The 13,066-nt window shown below is 40.0% G+C and overlaps 1 pseudogene; it reads left to right on the forward strand.

The window, feature by feature from the left end:
* The first annotated feature begins 7,797 nt into the window (after positions 1-7,797).
* On the forward strand, positions 7,798-10,513 carry LOC134638005 (GTPase IMAP family member 8-like; annotated as a pseudogene).
* Positions 10,514-13,066: the final 2,553 nt, after the last annotated feature.

The raw sequence follows: 13,066 nt of genomic DNA on the forward strand, positions 1-13,066 counted from the left end.
GCGTCTCAACTGTTCCGATACTCCTGACACATACGGGATCACTACAGGTTTTTGCTTGGGCAGCGGTTGTCCTTCTCTCCTGGATCGGCTGGAGCTTTCTTTAGGAGCCTTTCCAGCTTTGATAAAAGTCCAGCTGGGATAACCACATTTACTCAGGGCCTTCTTGATGTGCCGTTCTTCTGCCTCCCTGGCCGCTGTGTCTGTGTCTGTCTCTAAGGCTTTTAAACCCCAAACATCGGGGAAACCAAACAACCTCTGGCGAAGTGGATGGCACAACACAGAAGAGCTACCTCGTCAGGCCAGGACTCTGCAGTCTATTTACACCTACAGGCCAGTGGACACTCTTTCAATGATGAGGATGTACACATCCTGGACAGGGAGGAAAGCTGGTTTGAGTGCGGAGTCAAGGAGGCCATTTACGTGAAAAGGGAAAGACCATCTCTGAATCGAGGAGGGGGCCTAAGGGTACATCTTTCGCCATCTTACAATGCTGTGATTGCAGCCATTCCCCAACTCTCTGTGAATGGTACTCATGGTCTTTGATCAGTGGGTTTTGATCAGTGGGTTTTGGTCAGTGGTTGTTGATCAATGGTCATGAGAATTTGCATAATTATGATTAAGGAACTGACCTCCCAGCCCATTGTTCATCAGGGGGCTGGTTTCAGTCATTATGCAAATCTACTGTTTATAAGATTGAAACCTGCAGTCAGCTGAGACTGAAGAAGTCACCTGGATGATGACGAAACGTTTCTCCCACAAAACGCTACGTCCAGATGAACAGAATCAACTTTTGGAGATTTACTTTCCTGGATGATTGAGAATGCATCAAGACCACCACACCAATATTAAACCCAAGGTACTAACTAGCTAAGTAACCTGATGCCCATTAACCTTATAACTCCTGTTGTGTGTGTGTGTGTGTTTGTGTACAGAGAGACAGCCAGGTTCACAATGGATATAAGGGAGTTTTTTTTAAAAAAGGAGCCACATTCAGGTAAAAGTGTAAGATCAAATGATCCATCAATCGAAAAAGAAATGTTGGATCAGTGTTTCAATATTTATATCTTTTATTAGGTGTGCATGTGGTTTGGTTATTTGCCTTTTGGTTGAAAGTACACTGAGAGAGAGGAGTTTTATTAGTGATCGTAATAGTATATTTTTTTTCATATTAATGTATTTTTTTCCATCTAATTGAATACAATCTATTTGTGTATGATTGTCAGTCCAAAGATTAGAGAGGAAAGGGGGGAACATGAGGACAAAGTACAAGGTCAGGAAGAACCAGGTAAGGAAACAGACACGGAATAGTGACAGGCAAAACAGAAACTGTTAACCTGCTTGAGAGAGTTACCACCAAAAGTGATTTGCCAACCTCAAGGTGAGGCGACGCAGGTTAAAATAAAATAAAAAATCTGCCATAGAGCCATAGTAGTAGCTGCAGTAAAGATCTTTTGATACATTGTATACATTGTACCCTAGGCAAAGTTGCCTCCATTTTTATAATTTTTTAAATTAATTTTTTGTAAATTTGTACATTATAAGGACTCTCCTGTTTTTGGAGTGTATTTTTATGTATCTGTATCATATTATACATACACAATAAAAGCGAATCTCTGTCCAAAAAATGCACTCAGTTTACTTTTTACTCACTATGAGCATCATTCATTATTCTCCCGCAGTAATTAAGTTTAGGATATGTATTTTTTTTTGATCCAATCCATTCTTGGTTTGCAGCATTTAAATAACCTGTATCAGATTTGATGGTTTTGTTACAGACTTTTCAAAAAAGTGTTTTGTTTTTCTTTCACAAATGTGGGGATTAAATTGTGTTAAAATGTACAAAACAGTGATGTCAGGTTTTGTGACGAGGACCCAGGCACAGAGAGACTTGATGAATTTGGGAATCTTATGATTTAATAAATAAATTTGCAGACTTGCACAGAGAGGGTAAAATTATGATGACTGATAACAGAGATGAAGACAACAGACGACGAGGACAGGGAGGAACAGGGGTTTAAATGCACCAAGGAGACAGTCAGAGGGAACTCGGGACAACTGGAGACATTTAAGGATGCAGGGACTGACAGAGACGGGGAAGAAGTCTCATCGTTACGAATAAAGTTTACCTTGCCTGGCTGGGCAGCTCTCTGGGTGCTCAGCACCCCCAAAGCTCTGATCCTAGAATCACCCCTGCTCATAATGCAAGTCAGAGCTTTAAAAACAAAACAAAGTTGTACAACTAACCCTGAATAAAACAGTTCCAAGCAGAAACTCTATCTCACTGAGAGGTGAAGGTTATAGTCACACCACAGGTCAAAGGTTAGTGGAGTGTTAACGTCTTCATAAAGGTACCATAATAAGATTTTCCTGGTTGTTTGCATTAAAGTTAATTCAATGCATTTTTTAACTTTTCAGGCACTACTTCTTATTGCTTTTAAGTTTGAAACTCTTCTTGCCTTTTGTGTTTATTAAGCTTCCATATTAATGGTTGAGGTGTGGTTTCTTTTGCGAAATGAAACATGTTAAACAATTAGCTCCACAATTACAACAACATAACTACCAAGTTTGTCCTAAACCAGGGTTCATCATTAGCCACTGTTGGGCCCCTCTGACATAAACCGAACTTTTACTGAGAAGAATCAGAATCACGATCAGAATATTTAACTAATCCCTAATTATGTAGTTACAGTTGCTCCAAGATAATAAGAACAGTAACAGACTGTCCATCCATCTTCTTCTGCTTTATCCGGGGCCGGGTCGCAGGGGCAGCAGCCCAAGCAGAGAAGCCCAGACCTCCTTCTCCCAAGCCACCTCCTCCAGCTTGTCTGGGGGAACACCAAGGTGAGGTCTGCCCCGGGGCCTCCTCCCGGTGGAACATGCCTGGAACACCTCACCCAGGAGGCGCCCAGCGGGCATCCTTGTCAGATGCCAGAACCACCTCAACTGGCTCCTTTCAATGTGAAGGAGCAGCGGCTCTACTCTGAGCCTCTCCCGAATGGCTGTATTATTGTAGGGTCCGTGCCTTGGAAGCGTGGTGTTGTTGTGATTGCAGACCTCAGCAGACAGCAGGAGTTTATTTTCCCAGATATGACTGAGGTTAGAAATCCAATCTTAGACATGATATGATATATGATATAGACATGAGATATATTTACGCAAGAGTCTATTAGTTTTCACGTGTTGCTAATTTTATTTATTTATTTATTTATTTTGCAATAATTAAAGGTCTTTCGCAGATGCCTACACAGTTGTCCATTGACCAGTTCTCCATTCAGCACTATGCACTAAAAGCACAATAAGTGAAGCATGTTGCAGCCTGCTCCCTAGAACAGTGAATTATCAATTAAAATCATCAGGAAGGCACAGTGATAATTTTCTTTGTTCTACTGTACCAGCTGGTTAGTACCTACCTGTATTATGCACTGGTGCATTATTTTCTCTGATTTTATCTTCTTGAAGTTGTTTGTCTAATAACTCATATTTCCCACAGTGTGACCTCATGGCAACTACAGTAACTGGTGAGTTCAATCAGATTTTATAACTAATGCTAATAAATGACTGCATCTCCCTTTCTGTAGACAAAAGTGTGTGTTGTTGTAATAGCTTTCTGTTTTTGTGGAAGAAAATAATCTGAACCATCATAATACGTCACTTATCCCTTTCATGCATGAATTATGACAACCTCAATCCAGAGTTTTTTCTTAAGTATTTTTATTCATCTTTAGGCATGAAAAACATTTTTGAACTTCAGTTTTGTAAACATGTCCACTTAGGTGGACAAAACCGGCTGACCAGTGGGTGGCAGGGTATAGAGTGACACATCAATTCAATTCAATTCAATTCAATTCAATTTTATTTATAAAGCGCCAAATCACAACAAAAGTCGCCTCAAGGCGCTTTATATTGTACAGTATATCCTACAATAATAGATGCAGAGAAAAAGCCAACAATCATATGACCCCCTATGAGCAAGCACTTTGGCGACAGTGGGAAGGAAAAACTCCCTTTTAACAGGAAGAAACCTCCAGCAGAACCAGGCTCAGGGAGGGGCGGGGCCAACTGCTGTGATTGGTTGGGGTGAGAGAAGGAAGACAGGATAAAGGAAAAGAGACAGAGATTAATAACAGATATGATTCAATGCAGAGAGGTCTATTAACACATAGTGAGTGAGTGTTGGAACACTACAATGGAACATCAGTGTCCATTGTAGTGGTTTATGTGCAAATATACCATCAACACTGACACAAATACAAGAAATCAGCCTTTGAATAGCTGTCCACTGTAGTGACCACTATGCGTGAAAGGGATAATTTATCTTTTTATAGAATGAAGAGTACAACTTGTTTGTTAGGTAACATGATAGCTGATAGATTTTTTTTAATCTAGTTTATCCATCAATGGATAAAAACTGCATACGGTGTTGAAATTAAGTCTGTCTGTGGGCTTTTCTTTCTAGTTTGAGGTTTTCTTTCAGTTCGATCCTCATTTTTCTGATTGGTGGTGCTCTCACTGCACTCATTTCACTTCCTCTTCCTGTTGAAGTGCAACCTGGTGCATATTTGTATCTGTACTAGATTTCTAGATATCTTACCATTACCAAATTCCATGTATTTTGTCATGTTCAACTTGACTAATTTATTTATATAAAACTATTTGTTTCTATTTGTTTGATTCATCTCTCAACACAAAGTAATACAACACGGAACTAACTTAATCAAACCATAATGACTACTATAATCTACAACAAATGAAGAGTCTACACAAAATGGAATGTACAAACGATCACAAAAGATCAGAGTCTAATAACAAGTCTATACAATTAACCAAAAGAACCTATAAAACACATGACAGTAACACAATTTGAAAATGCAGGACACAAGTCAATAACCTATAAACTAAATGATGATTAGCAAAGAAATACAGAAACTCAACTGTAAGGATAACCTAAAATGCAGGACTTCAATGAATAAGCAAACTCCAAACAGGCAGCCTAAAAGGTTATGTCTTACATAATAATACATAACAAAAGAGCTGCAAAGGAACAAAACCTGAACTTAAAACGTCTTGATGCATGCTTAATCATCTAGGTAAGGAAATCCCAAAAAGGTTACCGTAAACCTACGCATACAGATCAGTATTTAAGGTTTGACTCTCATCATCCTCCGGAGCACAAACTGGGTGTCATCAGGATCCTACAACACAGAGCGAACACCATCCCCACTGACACAGTGGCCAGGGAAGCAGAAGAACAGCACATCAAGAAGGCCCTGAGTAAATGTGGTTATCCCAGCTGGACTTTTGTCAAAGGCACCTAAAGAAAGCTCCAGCCGATCCAGGAGAGAAGGACAACCGCTGCCTAAGGGAAAACCTGTAGTGATCCCGTATGTGTCAGGGGTATGCATATACATATGTTCATCCTGACCGAGATAGGGTTACCGGGGCCCTGCTTTGGAGCCAGGCCTGGGGAGGGTGGCCAAGGGCGAGCGTCTGGTGGCCGGGCCCTACTCCATGGGGCCCGGCCGGGCACACCCAGAAAAGGGGACACGGGCCCATCTTCCTGCAGGCCCACCACCCGCAAGAGGCACCATAGGTTAGGTGCATTGTGAGCTGGGCGGTGGCCAGGAGCGGAGGTCCTGGTAGACTGATCCCCGGCTACCAAGGCTGACAATTGGGACATGGAATGTCATCTCTCTGGTAGGGAAGGAGCCTGAGTTAGTGCGTGAGGTTGAGAGGCCCCGGCTAGATATAGTCGGGCTCACCTCAACGCAAGGCTTGGGCTGGAGTTTCCCCTGGTGAGAGGTGGTGGGCTGGGGTGGGTATCCTGGTATCCCTGGTATTCTCATAATTGTTAAATTATTTTCATATTTCTTATATCTATTTTCAAATTTTTATTTTGATATCTTGGAAAGTTTCTATACAATCTATTTCTTTTTTACAGGCATTTTACAATCCTTCTTTTTACATTCACAACACTTGTTTAGCTGGACAATTTTTGTCATTTTTTTTAAAAAATACCTAAAGAACTGTATCATGTGCTTTATTAACATTGTTTTTAGTCCTGTTCCAAAAATAATTTCAATCCATCCATTGCACAGAAGACCTGCGTCGCCAGACAGGAAGCAGCTTTGAAGTCCTGCCAGAGAACAGTGAGTCACACTGAACTGTGTCAACCTGAAGTTAAAATTTATGTAAATTTACAATAGTATGTTTGTGTACTCTGTTAGAACTAAAACCCCTGGATTTAAACCTCACTGAAACAAAAGGAGTCAATCTTCTGTATGCTTCATGTCTGTGTTTCGCGGCCTTTTCTAAATCTCTGTTTCCCACAGTGTCTGAGCTGAGGGTTGTTCTGCTGGGGAGCAGCTGGACTGAGAAAAAAGAAGTAGGAAATCTCTTACTGGGACAGACTGTGTTTAACAGTAAGCCTAAATGCTTTGTGAGAATTGGTGGACCACTGGGGGACAAAAAAATTGTTCTTATCAACACCCCCTACCTGCCTCCTCTCAACACCTCCCAAAATGATCTGACAGAGTTTATAAAAGACTGTGCAAAACACTCTGCTCCTGGACCTCATGTGTTCCTGCTGCTTGTACAGCCTGAAAACTTTACAGAAGAGCACAAACTGAGACTCTGCAGAGTCCTTCAAGGTTACAGTGATCGATCATTTGATCATTCACTGATACTGATCTCAGCACCCAGAGAGGAGAGCTCAGGTTGTGGGGAAGATTTCATGAAAAGTCCAGCATTAAATGAAACGATAAAAAAATATAAATGCAGATACTTGAAGAGGAGCAACGTTGAACTTCCAGAGCTGTTAACACATTTGGGTGAAATTATAAAGGACAACAATGGAGAACATGTCAGCTATGAAGCTTTTGAGGACACAGAACAGAATTTATCAGAAGATCAACAACCCCCGCCAAGAAAGGAGACGAAGACTCCTATCACTGATGCTGTTAAAGCTGCAGGTAAGATGAGAAACTTCTTCTGACAAGGATGACATACACAGAATATGCAACATCTATGATTCAATAATCAGCATAGCAATTTCTTATTTTCACAGGATTGCCCAATAAATTAAAACTAATCAATCCTCAAGTTTCTGGAAAAACACCTTTGACCAACAGTAAGTAAAATTATCTCAGGGCTCATCCTGTTTTTGAAAACGGACATTTCTGTTGTCCTTTTTTGGTCTGAACATCCAACAGTTTTAATTATGCTAGGATAGGTTCCAGTGCCCCTGCGAGGCTGAAAAGGATAAGAAGAAGAAAATGGATGAATAATATATATTAGTAGGCTTGTGCAGAACTTCGGTGAGCTGAGGTTGTTTAAACTTAACTTAATAATTCTAACTTTGACATTAAACAAACAGTTGTTCAAATAGCTTAAATGTTTAACACATTCACACACAATGGCTAACTGTGTTGGTGTTTGGATTTTAATCTTTAAGTGTGACTCACATCACATCACATTTGACCAAGTCAATCGATGAGTAATACTAAAGGTTCTCTGAGCATGCTGAGGATTTAAGAGATCTGCTCGTACAAGCCAAATGTTGTGATTTTAGATTAATCTGTGTTATTGTGTCCTCTCTGTTGTATCACAGTGTCTGCATTCAGGATTGTGCTGCTGGGCAAAAGTGAAGATAAGAAGATAAAACTTGGTAACTTCATCATTGGGTACCAAAGCTTTCACTGCCAAAAACTCATTCACTGTGTGGCCTCCTGTAGAGAATGGAGAGGAAAACTAGTAACAGTAGTCAAAACTCCAGACTTGTTCAGTCTGTCTTAGGAGGACATGAGAAGAGAAGTGAAGATGAGTGTGAGTCTCTGTCATCCTGGACCAAATGTTCTGCTGCTGTTGGAGAAACCTTCTGATTTCACTGAGGAGAACAGAATAACTCTGAAGTTCATCCTGAGTCTGTTTGGTCACAATGCCTTTAAACACTCGATGGTCGTCATCACACATGAGAATGAAATGAGTTTCTCTGTGAATGAAGTCCTCAGAGAATGTGGAGGAAGGCACTACAACATGTTTGAAGATAACTATGGATCATTAATGGCAAAGATTCAGGAAATGACAAATCAATATGATCACCACGTCAAACCATCTTTAAACCTGGTTCTGTGTGGGAGGAGAGCAGCAGAGAAGATTTTAACAGCCAAGGCCATTTTAGGTCAGACTGAGCTTCATTCAGTCTCCAACTCATCAGAGTGTGTTAAACATCAGGGAGAGGTGTGTGGACGTTGGGTTTCCCTGGTGGAGCTGCCTGCCCTGTATGGAAAACCTCAGGAGGCAGTGATGGAGGAATCACTCAGGTGTATCTCCCTCTGTGATCCTGAGGGTGTCCATGCCTTCATCCTGGTCCTACCTGTGGCTCCCCTCACTGATGAAGACAAGGGAGAGTTAGAGACCATCCAGAACACATTCAGCTCTCGAGTCAATGACTTCACCATGATTCTGTTCACTGTAGACTCAGATCCTACAGATACAGCTGTTGTTAACTTTGTCAAGAAAAGCAGAGATATCCAGGAGCTCTGTGAGAGCTGTGGAGGAGGATCTGTCGTTCTCAACATCAAAGACAAACAGCAGATATCACAGCTGTTGGAAACTGTGGAAAAAATCAGTCTCCACAAAGACAAATCATACTGCTACACAATGTACACATTTGGACAAGCCCAACTAGAGAAGATGTTACAACAAGAGAAATTCATCACCCAACTTACACAGAACAGAAGCACTGCTGCTTGTAAGTACTTTCTTCTTCTTCTTTTTCCCTCTAACCCATGTTTGATGTAGACTGGTGAGACTGTACTGATTGTTGACATTGTATGCAAATAATGAAGAGATGCAGAGCCCAGAGTGTCTCAGGATTGTGCTGATAGGTAAGACTGGCTGTGGAAAGAGCTCTTCAGGAAACACCATTCTAGGAAGAGGAGACACATTTTTATCTAAACCTTTCCAAAAGTCCAAACGTTGTCAGAAAGAACAGGGTGACGTGAACGGCCGTCCTGTTGTTGTGGTCGACACTCCTGGACTGTTTGACAACAGTTTATCACATGAAGAGATCAATGAGGAGATGGTGAAATGCATCAGCCTCCTGGCTCCAGGACCACATGTCTTCTTGTTGGTGTTAGAGATTGGCAGATTCACCCCAGAGGAGAAGGAGACACTGGAACTGATCAGGAAAGGTTTTGGGAAGAATTCAGAAAAGTTCACCATCATTCTTTAAACAAAAGGAGACACACTGAAACATACAAAGGTGTCTGTTGAAGAATACATTGAAAACTCAGAAGATTCCTTTAAGAACCTGATCTCTGACTGTGGAGGAAGATACCATGTGTTCAATAACTTTGATAAGCAAAACCACTCACAGGTCAGTGAGCTGATAACAAAGATTGACACCATGGTGAAGAACAATGGAGGATGCTGCTACACCAATGAGATGCTGCAAGAGGCTGAAGCAGCGATTCAGAAAGAAGTGGAGAGAATCCTGAAAGAGAAGGAAGAAGAGATGAAGAGACTGAGAGAGGAGCTTGAAAGAAAACATGAGGAAGAAATGAAAGCAATGACAAAAAGAATGGAAGAAGAGAAGAAAAAACTTCAGCAGGAAAGAGACCAGAAACTCAAGGAGATGGAGGAAAATATAAAGATGGAGCGTGAGGAGAGAAAGAAGGAACAGGAAATGAGAGAAGAAGAGAACAGGAAATGGAAAAATGAGGAAGAATTACACAGACAGCATTTGAAAACACAACTTAAAATGTTGGTAAAACAAATTCAGTCAGAAAAAGAGGAAAAGAAAAGTGTGAACAAAGAGCTGGAAGAGAACAGAGAAGAGATGAGGAGAAAACAAGAAGCCTGGGAGAAAGAACAAAGTGAATGGTGGGAGAAACGAAGACAAGAAGATGAACAGAGACAAGAGAAAGAGCAAATAAAACTTGAAAACCTTGAAGAAATGTACAAGCAGGAAATAGAAAAAAATGAAAAGAAAAGAAAAGAAGAAGACGAAATGAGGAGAGAAGAGGAGAAGAAAGAACGAAATCAGCTGGAAGAGAACTATAAAATACGTGTGGAAAATCTGAAGAAGCTGTATGAAGATGAGGCCAGAAAGAAAGCTGAAGAGTTCAATGATTTCAAAGACAAGCACAAACAGGCATTACAGGAACACGAGAATAAAATCAAAGACAAAGATGAGAAGTATGACCTGTTAAAGGCTCTGGCTGAGCACACTGAAAAACAAAAGAGAGAAAAGCATCAAGCAGAAATCAAAGATGTGATAAAATGTCTTTCCAAGAAGAGAGGAAACGTGAAAAAAATCAAAGAGTTGCTGATAAAACATGAGGATCAAATGAAGATTGCAAAAAACCAGGAGGAAAAAGAAAACCTGCAGAAAATTCCATGAAACAGAAATAAGTGAAGTAATACAAAAACTTCTGGATGAAACAACATCTTCCTGCAGCATTTCATGAGGGGATTTTTTGTGTTTCGGTGACAGAGCTCCATGAATAAAAGATTTTCTGTACATTTAGTTAAATGTTGAGATGAGAATGCCAGTGTGTGTGCTGATGCTTATAGATCTGAATGTACTTAATCGAGCGCAACAGAATCCAGATTAAACTGCTTATGATTTTCTAATTGATCAGATACAAATTCATAAATTTTATGGTCAATTTGTGAACATTTTACAATTACAGCTTACAGACAGAATTCTCAATTTATCTTATAAATTCTTATTTTCAGGATTGCGTTCCATTTTGTTTCTTTTGTGAGTCATTGACATGTGTAGTATGAATTACTGCCATGTAACTCTTCAGGTTATAGAAAATTTTGAAGCAGTTTAATTTTTTGGTATATTTTATGTTGATTATTTTCATGTAGTACCATATTAAACAATAGAAGAAGCTTCAGCTGGTTATTAGATTTTTGGACATTTGTTGTAATTTTATAAATATTCAGTATTAAATATATATGAATATCCTTTATGCTGTTCTTCTTGATGATTAAAGAAAAACACTGGAAATTTATTTTTCCATGTGTTCTTGTTGTTCTATCTAGGCAATTGAAAATTATCATCCTTTCTATCCCTTATCTTTATAAAAGAAGAAGTATTTGTCAGCCAAGAGAGGATGAGCCTGATGCTGGAGGAATAAAGTCTCATCAAATAAAATGAGCTTTAAAGGCTGATAAACACCGAGTGTAATCACATAGTTATCTGCCAATTCAAGGTTGTCACAGCAGAGCATTTGTCTCCACACAAGCAATGAAATGAAATGACCAAAAGCAACAAAAGATGTCCACTGTTTCAAATATGATTTAATATTTCTTTCAGGTAAACAAACTCAGAGTTGACAAACTCCAAAATGATTCAATCCATAACACAGCAGGTGAAAAATCTTTGGCTCTGTCTCTCTACTGCAAGATTCTGTCTGGTGATGTCACTGATTATATAGCACAGCCTAAACATTGGCATCGCAGCTCCTACTAGTGGTGGGAGGTTCATGAGTTCAAATGTGCTTGTTCACATTGAATAAAACTCAAATGTGTGGAATGAGCGTTGAATTTTTAGAGTGAACCTTGAATATATTGAATGAAAGTGTGAATATATAGAATAAACTCCTTGAATATTAATGCTTAAACACAATCAGAGTGAGAAAGCTGGTTTAAAAAATATGTGACTTGATATGAGACTTGAAAGTGGAGAGTCAGCGTTCTTGATGTTTGGGAGGGTATTCCATTGGAAGCTGAGCTGTTGAAGGACTTTTCCACAGAAAATAAAACAACTGAGAGTTAGATAGAAGACTCTGATGACTTTGTGAAGAAACTGCTACACAACTGTGGAGAGAGATATCAGGTCTTCAACAGCAAAAATCAGACAGATCAAAGTCAGAGAGCTGGCAGATGCTTCAACAGTGAGATGTGCCAAGAGGCTGAGGCAGCGATACAGAAGGTGTCAGGGAGCAGGTGTGTGCAGGCAGGAGTGGACCCAAACACAGGACTAACCACACATGGGGAAAAACTTAAAATAAGGCTTTATTCATGGAAAAGCAAAGGGGATACAAAAACTAAACTGGAAAAGCTAATCTCACAAAGAAACACGGGGAAAACATGGGGATGAGCACATAACACTGAGGGACGATGCAAATACACAGAAGGTAATGAGAGAAGTGGAGAAGAAGAAGAGATAAAGAGGAAGGAGGAAGAACCTCAAAGAAAGCACAAGGAAGAAATGGAAGTAATGAAAAGAAGAATTGAAAGAGAAAAAGAGGAAACTGAACAGGAGAGAAAACAGATTGAAAACACTCAAAGAAAAGTAAGAAAACCACACAGGGATGGCATGCACCAGCGCACTCTCGATAGTGGCATGATAAAAGGACTAGTGGGTCAGACTGCAGTCTGTTCCATCTCAGAACCCTCAGAAAATGGAGGCGCTGCTGGGCTTTCTTCACCAGGGTTGATGTGTTAGTAGTCCAGGATAGGTCCTCAGAAATGTGGGTACAGTGCTGTACAATGCAAATATAAATATAGTAATACAAAACCAAAAAACCAAACATAGCAATAAAATTAATAAAAATGTCAGTTACCCACAGAGTTACAATAAAAATTGGTTTTTAACCTGGACTTAAAACGGGCACTGATGTAGCCTGTCTAATATGGAGAGGAAGATTATTCCAAATCGGAGCCGCAACAGAGAACGCTTGGTCTCCTCTAAGCTTCAGCCGTGACTTAGGAACTGAAAGCAACAGATGCTCAGGTGACCGAAGCGAACAAATGGGAACATGGGGCTTCAACAAATCAGACAAATAAACAGGTGTCAGACCATTTAGAGATTTAAAACCCAATAACAGGACCTTAAAAGGGATCCTAAATTCAATTGGAAGCCAATTTAGAGAGGCCAAAACCAAAGTCACATGCTCAAATTTCCTTCTACCAGTTAAAAATCATGCCGTAGCATTTTGCACTAGTTGCAAGCATGACAAGGTACTCTGCCCAACCCATATTAAAAGGGAATTGCAATAAGGTGAAGTAATAAAGGTGTAAATAACAGTTTCCAAGTCACACTTGGAAA

This window comes from Pelmatolapia mariae, linkage group LG2 (assembly GCF_036321145.2).
Source record: "Pelmatolapia mariae isolate MD_Pm_ZW linkage group LG2, Pm_UMD_F_2, whole genome shotgun sequence".
NCBI classification, from domain to species: Eukaryota; Metazoa; Chordata; class Actinopteri; order Cichliformes; family Cichlidae; genus Pelmatolapia; species Pelmatolapia mariae.